Genomic DNA, 10,149 nt, shown 5'->3' with positions numbered 1-10,149 from the left:
GAATTAAACTGCATTAAACGTCTTTAATGCACTTTAATTCGTCATTTAATTCTCAGTCAAACGCATTAACTTCGTCAGTTTCAAATGCTGAATATAACTGCACTAGCATTAACTGCAGCAGGAAGCTTCCGCGCGCGCGCGCAAGACACACTGCCGCGCGCGCAGGTCTGCAACCTCACGCGCGGTGCGTCCTCTTGGCTCACTGCCATGCGCGCGTGCGCCATACTCACTCAGGTCCATGCGCGCATGAGCACGCGCAAGACACACTGGTGCGCGCGCAGGTTTGCACCCGCATGCGCGGTGCGTCCACTCACGTCATGCGCCGCATCACCTACCACTTGGTCCTTGCAACCCTTATGCTCCACCACGCGCGCGTGGTCAAAAATTCAAAGGCGGCTCTCAAGCGGCTCGCGGCGATGCGAGCGTGCAAAGTGCGCCATCAAAGCGCCTCATCGCCCACGCCACGCGCGCGAGCGTCTGCGAGTGCGAGTGCGAGTTAGGGTGCTCCGCACCCTTCGCGAGGACACTAGTGTGTGCTTCCATGAAACAAAAAGGATGGAGAGATCCTACTTAAATACCCCTTTAAGTTTCATCTCTCATCCTATGTGGGACAAGGTGCCACTTTCCTACTTATTTCAGCATTCAAGTTTCAAACACCAAACTTTGAGCATCGACATCTCATTCATCTTAGCTCCGTTTTGGACGTGGTTTAGTTCGTTGCGAAGCCTTTCCAACGTAGAACACAAACCCACAAATAAATACATAAAACCCGCTCATTTTATTATATTTGTTTTTAGTCCAAAATTAGGAAAAAATCATTTTCCTCTAACAAAATTTCCAACATTTATATTCTCAAATTGGATAGTGGCAAGACTTGTAAGAGTTTACAAATCTGAATTACAATACAAAGTGCAAGGTGTAGATTGAAGTCAAAACATGGTTTAGAAGTTCCTCAAATTTTGCATGCATAAATAATTTTATAAATGTGTAAATCCAATCCAGGGGTGTTCTAATTCTTCATTTCAACTTGATGTGTTTTACCTAAAAGTGTACACCATACAATGTATATTAGCAGACTTAAATGAGTACCTAACATTTCCTAAAAGCATACACCATACATGTATATTAAATGAGCAGCCTTAAGTAACTAACATTTGTAGGTGCATGATGGCATGACGCATAATAGAAGCATTTTGAGTTAAACTTTGTTCATCATGTTGGTTATCATATTTGACATCACTTAACAAAAGAGATTTTTTTTCGTATATATCATAAAAGGATTGATGCACATTGTTTCTGCCGCCGCATCACTACCCATGGCAATGCAGAGGCATTCCCCTTTATATATTAAAGATGAAAAATATTAAACATAAAACTAAACCAAGATGTAAAACGAGAAAATAAAACTTTAGATCAAACCCATTGCACCGATAACTTAGCGGTGGGTGACATGGCATGTACAAACAAAAATTAGCATTGGAGTAGAATTGTATTTGAAGTTTAGCCCGTCTGTATATGCGCCACAATTGAGGATAGAAGTGAAGGCCATATGATAGAAGTGCGCCACGTTTTCTTTATCCCATAACTAGATTAGAACCCTGTGTATTACACGGGTTGAATAAATGTAATTTTATATATTAAATAATAAAAGTTATATCTTTAAAAAAGAGTTATACCTTTAAAAAGCATGTGTATTACACAAAGTATATAAATGTAATTTTGTATATTAAATTCTAAAAACGTCGTATCTTAAAAAAAAACTGTGTATAGTCGGGTTGAAAAATCTACCAAATAATAAAAAAAATTATATCCTTAAAAAAACCCGGTGTATTACACGTGTTGAATAAATCTAATTTTACATAACAAATGATAAAAACTTATATCTTTAAAAACTTCGTATATTATATTGGTTATATAAATGTAACTTTGAATAGTAAATAATAAAAAAATTATTTTTAAAAGCCTCACGTTTACACGAGTTGAATAAATATAATTTTGTATACCAAATAATAAAAAAAGTTATACTTTTAATAAATTAGGATAACATTTAATATTAATTTATTATTTATATATTTAATATAAGATAAGTAGGAAAGAGAGGTATTTGTTTTGAAAATATATTAAATTAACAATTTAGATTTGAGGATAATATTTTATTAAAGTATGATAAGATTTAATATTAGTTTATGAGTTAATTGCCAAAATTGTCCTTGAGGTTTGGGCAGGTTTGCCATTTTCGTCCAAAATCACCCTTTTGTATCAAATTGCCCCTAACGTTTGTAACTTTTTGCCATTTTCATCCAAATCATTAACTTAGTTTATTTTTTCTGTTAAGTTGAGGATATTTGGATGAAACTGGCAAATATAAAACCACAGGGATGATTTTGGCAATTTACTCAAACTCTTTTAAATTTCTTTTATTTAATTAATTTTGTTACATATATAATAAAAAGAATATACATGCAATTTTTATATGAAAAAATAATAGCCTTGTCACATAATTTTTATAAATATTCATCCTACCACTAACTAAGTTAATTTTTCTATTAAGGCTAAGGATGTTTATAAACTAAGACAGAAATTAATTTCTACTTTTTTATATAGATCAGTTTTATAAAAATAAAATCGACTTAAACCTCTAAATTTTATAAAACTAAAATGTTGGTGACCTTATTGAAAAATGTCAAACAAAAAAATCTTATCATATGTACCAAGTTTGTAATTCATCTTCTACTCTTTTAAATTCGAAGCCAGTGCCCCCCTCCCCCCAATCAAACAACGTATCGTTATAAACCTTAAAATTACCCACCAAATTGTAATTATAATGCTATGAACCAAAAGTTTCTTTACTCAAGCCACTCAGAATAAGTATTAGTTAGTTACCCTCATTATCTTAATTAAATAAATATTTTATTTGTGCCAACATATTTCCTAAGTGCTTAACACAATTAAAAAAATATGTAACGTTTTACAATTTTTTTCTATCTCTACAACTGATAAATACTAAAAGTTGTAATCGATTGTTAAGTGTTGCACACCAATGACGTTTTCTCTTTATAAAACTGATTTATATAAAGAAGCTGTAAATTAATTTTTGTCTTAATTTATAAAATTTAAAACATCCTTCACCTTAACAGAAAAAATAAACTGAGTTAGTGATTTGGATGAAAATTTATAAAAATTATGTGACAAAACTATAATTTTTTTTTTCAAAAAACTTCATGTATATTCTTTTTTATTATATATATAACAAAAATAAATAAATAAAAGAAATTAAAAAGGGTTCGAGTAAATTGCCAAAATCGTCCCTGTGGTTTTATATTTGCCAGTTTCATCCAAATATCCTCAATTTAACAGAAAAATAAACTAAGTTAGTGGTTTGGATGAAAATGGCAAAAAGTTACAAACGTTGGGGGCAATATGGTACAAAAGTGTCATTTTGGACGAAAATGACAAACGTGCCCAAACCTCAGGGACGATGTTGGCAATTAACTCTTAGTTTATTATTTATTTAGTTAATATAAGATAAATATGGATTTAAGGCTACCCTCAATAAATGACACGTATATAAAAGTTGGTTTCTTTTATTATAGTAGATGGTCTAAAAGGATACTAAAATAATTTTATATTTTTCCGTATTCATTTTCAACAGCAAGAAGGAAAAAATCACTTTTCCTAGTTTACGTTGCGTTGCGTTTTGTTTCTAGTTTTAATTTTAATTTAATTCTTTAAGTTTAATTTTCAATTTTGTTTCTAGTTTTAATTCTTTAAGTCTAATTTTCAAATTTAGCTATGTTTATTATTTTTTACTATATTTAATTAATAATTTATATTTTTAATACGAAAAATAGAAAATCGATTAATTATAAAAAGAATTTGAGTATTAGAAATAAAATGTAGATTCAAGGTGGTGATGATGTGTAAATGTAAGTATTAGTAATATTTGTAGGGTTGAAATGAAAATTGACTTTTTTAGTATATTTATGAAAAATGTGACAATTGATTAACAATCCGAATCCGAAACCGAATCCGAATTATCCGAAAATCCGAATCCGAATTATCCGAATTTTCGGATATCCGAAATTTCGGATATCCGAATCTCGGATATCCGAAAATTCGGATTCGGATTCGGATAGTAATTTTGAAAATTTTCGGATATTTCGGATATCCGATATCCGAAATTTGGGATTTTGTTATTTTTTAAATTCTAAATATATAACAATAAAATTGAAAACCCTAAGGCTTCCATTTGAAGGAATGGCTCTCATTTTCACTTTTTTACTTCCTTTGTCGCCCCACCTCATGATTTCACAAGGGGTTCCCATCGATTCGAAGTGACGAATGAACGTCGAAGGTTGAACATCAAAGATTGAAGGTCGATAGGTTTCATTCTGATTTGTTTCAATCGAAGGTCAAAGTGGAAGGGTTCCATTGGAAGCTAATTCTATGAGGTCGCGAAGTCCCTTCTAATTCTGATTTGTTTTCATTAGAAAGTTTAAAGTGACTCGATTTGCTTGTTCTGTTCGACTTTTGTTACAATGATCTGTTTGTGTATCATTTATGTTTTATTTCTTTTTGATTCCATGTCTGAATCAATTTCTGATTTCACACTTTTAAACCTCTGTTCTTCGTCTTTCAAAGTATTTAGTTTTAATTTAAAGCCTATTTACATGTATTGTTGTATATTTAATCACTTTATATATAGATTGAATGATTTATATGTATGATTTTTATATTCATTTTAACAAATTGGATGATTTATATTCATTTTACACGTACTGGTATATTGGAAAATGGTTGATTGATTCTTGAAACAATTTTTTTTTGTTTTTGTTTTTAGAAGTTTGGATATCCGTTACACTATCCGAATCCGTATCCGAAAATTCGGATATCCGAAATTCGGATATCCGAATTTTCGGATACGGATTCGGATAGTGAAATTAGCTATCCGAAATTTTCGGATATCCGAAATTCGGATATCCGAATTTTCGTATATCCGGTTTTGAACACCCCTATTTAGTACCTTGCATTGGTGATGTAGTTATAGGTTTATGAGTTTGCCCATGTCTTCCAATATGGTCCATGTGTATCAATGATTTAAGATCCTTTTTCTGCCAAGTAAGTTGTAATAGTAGGGTCGGGAGAAACGCAACCTTCAAAGTTTATACTAACTTATCAATTAAGTAGTTCCTAATATAGGTTGCCATAACTCAAAAAACTTGTAAATTCTAAAGTAGTAGTAATATTTGTAAAAGGTGTGTACACAGAGGTATTACCTAGTCAAAGTTGAATATCCCAGCCACAACTTAATGGTAACAGGATCAACTCGCATATAATCCAGCAAAAAGGATCTCACCGCTCACGCCCATATATAATCAAATGTAAAAAAAAAAGATAATTATATGAAACAAAGAAGAAAAAAACTAACATAAAACTAAACAAAGATTTAAAAAAGAAAACATAAAACTACATAGGTTTATTAGTTTATACCTGTTGTCCAAGATGGTCCACGTGTGATAATGATTCAAGCTCCCTTTCCACCATATGTTTTGTGGTCATAGGGTTGGAAGTTGGTTTCTTCAAGGCAGGCTCCAAAGATTATACTAAACTTTAACGCGGTTTCTAATATAGGTTGACATACCTCCAACAACTTGTAAAATAGAAGTATTAATATGCATGCGTAAAAGGTGTGCACAAAGCGGTAACAAGATCAACTCGCAGAGATAATTCAGTAAACGGGATCTCCAAGACCATATGTAATTACTGCCAAGAAAGTCAATCAATCATATAAAACAAAGATGAAAAAAAATTTACATAAAACTAAATAAAAAGTAAAGGGAGAACATAAAACTACAAATCGTCCAAGATGTTTCACGTGTGTCAATGATTGACCAATTTATAAGTTAATAGGCCAAAATTGACCGACTTATAAGTGAACAAGTTAAACATGACCCATTTATAAGTAAACGGGTCGAATGAGTATTCTCGTATCTGGTTATTAGTGAGGTCTTTTGGTCCTAATTCCAATCCTCACGGAAACACCTTTCATTTCCCAATGATAAAACTTCCAAGCAGGTGAATAGTGACCCAAATACCTAAATCACATAGCCCAATCTGTAAACGCTAAACAGTACATTTACAAAACAAAACATGTTACGTATAACTTAACTATTATTCTACAAAAACTATAAAAATTTTTTTATTAATTACCGTTAATCTCACCCAACCTCCCAGACCATATCCATCTTACCTTTTCTGGATAACTTCAATTTTCTAAGTTGTAGGTCCCTAAACATCACTACTAAGAAATGTCATTAAAATATAATATATCCCTTTGACTAAGGGAATACATGGTGGAAAAAAAGATATTTATTGTGCCAACTGTACCACATGCTAGACATGCCAGAGTTCCAGGACAAACAAAATTACAAATTTTAATTTGCACACATGGTCATTTAACAAAAATATATATACACAGAAGTTAACCTATACATGTGATGTGGTCAGCATTTCATCCCACTATCTACCACTCAACTTACCTAATTACTATCTTTCTTTGTATAAATGTCCGGTTGCAATAATAAAAGTTTTAAAAGGAATTTCGAGAAAATTTCTATGGGGGGAAATAACACGAGAAAGATGAGATGGATTAAATGAGAAAAAATTGTAGCATCCAAGAAGTTTGGGGGGTTGGGTATAGGAAGTATTAGGGACTTAAACCTAGCGTTATTGGTTAAATGGTGGTGGCGGTTAAAAACGGTACCGCAACAGTTTTGGGCAAAATTAATAGGTACAATCCATAAAAATAAGAGAAGAATTACAGCGGTCCCACTGAAAACCGATTACACAGGGGTCTGGAAAACAATTGTGGAAGTTAGAAAAGACATGATCAAGAGGGGAGCGGTAATCGAAAAAAATCTCACAAGTAAAGTAGGCGTCGGTGATAAAATGATGTTCTGGATTGATGTGTGGATTGGAGAAGTTCCATTGAGAGAAAGGTTTCCTTTACTTTATGATCTCGTAAAAAACTAAAAGAGCTAAAATAGAAGAATGTTACAGACGATTTAATGGGGGTATTATATGGGATTGGGCTTGGTCGAGAATTCCTACAACAGAAGATGAAAGACAACAAGCTGAGGAATTATTGGGTATCCTAAACCTGTTTAGGTTGGCGGAAGGAAGTGATCAAAGTTTCTCGGTTAAAAGTGTACGAACTACGTTGGAAAGGAACATAAATTTAAACGAAGTAGCAGACAATTATTTTTGGAACAATTGGGCAGCACAGAAACGTAGCATGTTCGTATGGAGAGCTCTGAAAGGGAGGATACCGACAACAACTCAATTAAGAGAAAAAGGGGTACCGATACCACTGGGTATATGCAGAATATGTGATCGTGAAGAAGAGACACCGGACCATGTTCTTGTTAAGTGTAGAGAGGTGAAGAAGCACTAGATAAATGGTCGAAACCGAAATATCTAGGGGGTTTGAATCCGCATAAAAGGGTTAGCTCTCTCTCGGTTGATTCAGTTGCTGCCGAGCTTCGTCTCCGGTGATTCTGCAAAAAAGAGCACCGTTAGCCTCGCCAAGGGGAGAAGAGGGTTCTCTCCTTGACCCGACTCCGGTGTGAGAATAAGTATTGGTAATGGAGAAGAGAAAGTATTTGATAAGTGAGTGTGATCTGAGTTTATACCTGAACAGTTCTCGTATTTATAACCGGGAGTTTGGGAGGGAAAATCTGTTATTGAAAAGATGACGGAAGATGCTAACGCCGTAGCGGTTATATTTTCTTCCGTTAAATTCTTTGATCCCACGTCAAGTTGCCTTGATCCAATGTGAATGCACACGGATCGTGGTTTGATCTAAGGCTGGGGGATTGCCACGTGGAAAGTGATTAAGTGGAGATTATTCTCCAATTGCATGCTTTCGTTGTGGTTTCAGGGATGCCTGTGGTAATGACACGTGTCCAGACGGTTGTAACCGTCTGGGTGGTGTACGATCATATTCTTTCTAGAAGATTACTGCTGTAATCTGGTGTGACACCTTACTGTGTGGACACAGATATGTAAATCCCAAGTTTGGGCAAAATAATAACCAAGTTTGGATATTTGGGCGGAAGTATTGATCTTTAGGATTTCAATCCTTTGCTAATGGAAGAAGGCGCAAGGATTTTATGCTTTCCTTTGGGCGCGCGACTATAAATTGTTGATTACTTTCTCCCTTTTGTAAGACCAATGCGCGGCCGCGCAAGGTTAAAAGGTTGAAAGGCCAGTTTGTGGTATGGTCTCAAATCCTTTTTATGAGGTTTTTGGGACCTTACCCCTTCAAGAGGCAAAAGGAGTATGGGAACAAATTGGTTCATGGGTTAAGGCACCAACAATCATACAGCAGGAGATATTAGGGGAAATATTCAATGCACTCGAGGAGCGAAGCTGGCCGAAGAAAAGAAAAAAGGCGGTGCATGCTATTTTCCTGCTGACAACTTGGATCATTTGGAAAAAACGGAACGAAAAGGTATTTCAAGGAAGAAATGGCGAAGTTTTTAAAATGATTGAAGAAATAAAAGAAGAATCATATCAATGGATGAAGCATAAATCGAAGGTACAATTGAATTCTTGGGAGAGTTGGGTGTATTTTTCATGGTGTAGTTAAGTTGATTGTTTTATGTTGGTGTAAGTCTTGATGTTTGTTTTTTTGCTAAATCTTGATGTACTGTATTTGGCTATTATAGCATCTTGCTATGGGCTTTTTTGTTTTGAGTAATAAAGTTCTGTGCTGCCATTAAAAAAAAACTACACAAGTGTGTCATTGAATGACTCAAAGTGGAATTTTAAAACATCAATGAGAAGATACTTTTGCTTTCCAACATCTTAACTGGTTCATGTTTGTGTTTAGGTTATTATAAAACTACATGGAACTTCTGTACATTTGAAACTGAACTAGAATCCATTATTTTTTAAGAAAGACATAGAACCGAACCCAAGTACCCAACATAGTTGGTTTGGTCCAGTATCAGTTTGGTTCTTTGGTATTCTGCGTTTGGACCAACCTTCCCCCACACCCTCCACCTCAACCACAAACAAGTTGTCTTATTAACAAGAATCCAAGTGTCAACATATCACATATGAATCATAAATTACCGCATAGTGGGAGATGTACCTAGATCCCATCTGGCGATTAAAGTTGAAAAGTTAGTGTCACACCCCAACCGATGGCGAAATCATCGGGGCATGGCACTGAGCGAAACAGATTGTCCAGAAGTTTCCACAACAACTATCATTACTATTTAGTTTAATTAATACGTCCCATACCGTACCCCAAATAGTAAAACAAAATATTACAGATAACAACTAGTCAAATGTTCTGTTCCGACAACTCAGATTCAAATATAAATAATATAATTGTTCAATTGCCTCTAGAGACTTGATCTGCAAGATCTACAGACAACTATGCTCTAGACGCTTATTCTAAGCTCGCCTTCCTAGCATATAAGCATCCTAATTGCATGTCACATACGTTAAAATAAAGTCAATACATAAAATATAAAGGTGAGCATACAAGTTTGATATAGCATATAGAGTTCGAAATAGTTTACGTATAACCAGCACGTACATAGAGGAAAACGAAGCATGTTAATTATCGACATGGATCTATCGATACCAATGACTGCGGGTTGACTGCCCGAGGCAGTTCGCAATACATGATTACCACCGTAATCCATGCAAGTAATTGTCCTTAACAACCCCCGTGTGAACGGGTGCTGAGTCCAAACTATAGTACTATCGTCGTTAAGGCAGGTAGACAGCATTCCACGTGTAAACATAACAACAAGCATTCATTTAGTCACGTAATACATGCAGAACAGTTAGCGTTAAAGTAATTGTGTAGTGTGTTCGATTGTGATTTAGATAAGTAACGTATGTAACACCCAAAAGTGCAAAAGCAAAAAGGGTTCGAGTATACTCACAGCGATTGATGGATTGAAGGGAGCGCTTGAGAGTAGGGTTAGCCTGAATAGTTCGATAGCATAATGATGAGTAACGCGTAAAATGGAAACAAGTGTTGATGGGCCGAACAGCCTGGTCGATCGAACTATAGGTTCGATCGAACGGGTTGTTCGTTCGGTTAGACAGTCCGTTCGGACAGCCTGT

At 34.7% G+C, this 10,149-nt stretch overlaps 1 long non-coding RNA gene across 1 annotated transcript; it reads right to left on the bottom strand.

Annotated features, from left to right (window-relative positions):
• Positions 1-1,050: 1,050 nt before the first annotated feature.
• LOC118491113 lies at positions 1,051-5,715 on the bottom strand. The gene is made up of 3 exons (XR_004890416.1): positions 5,277-5,715; positions 5,024-5,153; positions 1,051-1,598 (listed from the first exon to the last, which is right to left on the bottom strand). It is a non-coding gene; the product is annotated as an uncharacterized LOC118491113 (long non-coding RNA).
• Between the last annotated feature and the right edge of the window lie 4,434 nt (positions 5,716-10,149).

This window comes from Helianthus annuus, chromosome 4, assembly GCF_002127325.2.
Source record: "Helianthus annuus cultivar XRQ/B chromosome 4, HanXRQr2.0-SUNRISE, whole genome shotgun sequence".
NCBI lineage: Eukaryota > Viridiplantae > Streptophyta > Magnoliopsida > Asterales > Asteraceae > Helianthus > Helianthus annuus.
The sequence above is the reverse complement of the archived record's forward strand: the minus strand, read 5'-3'. Positions and strand labels throughout refer to the sequence as shown.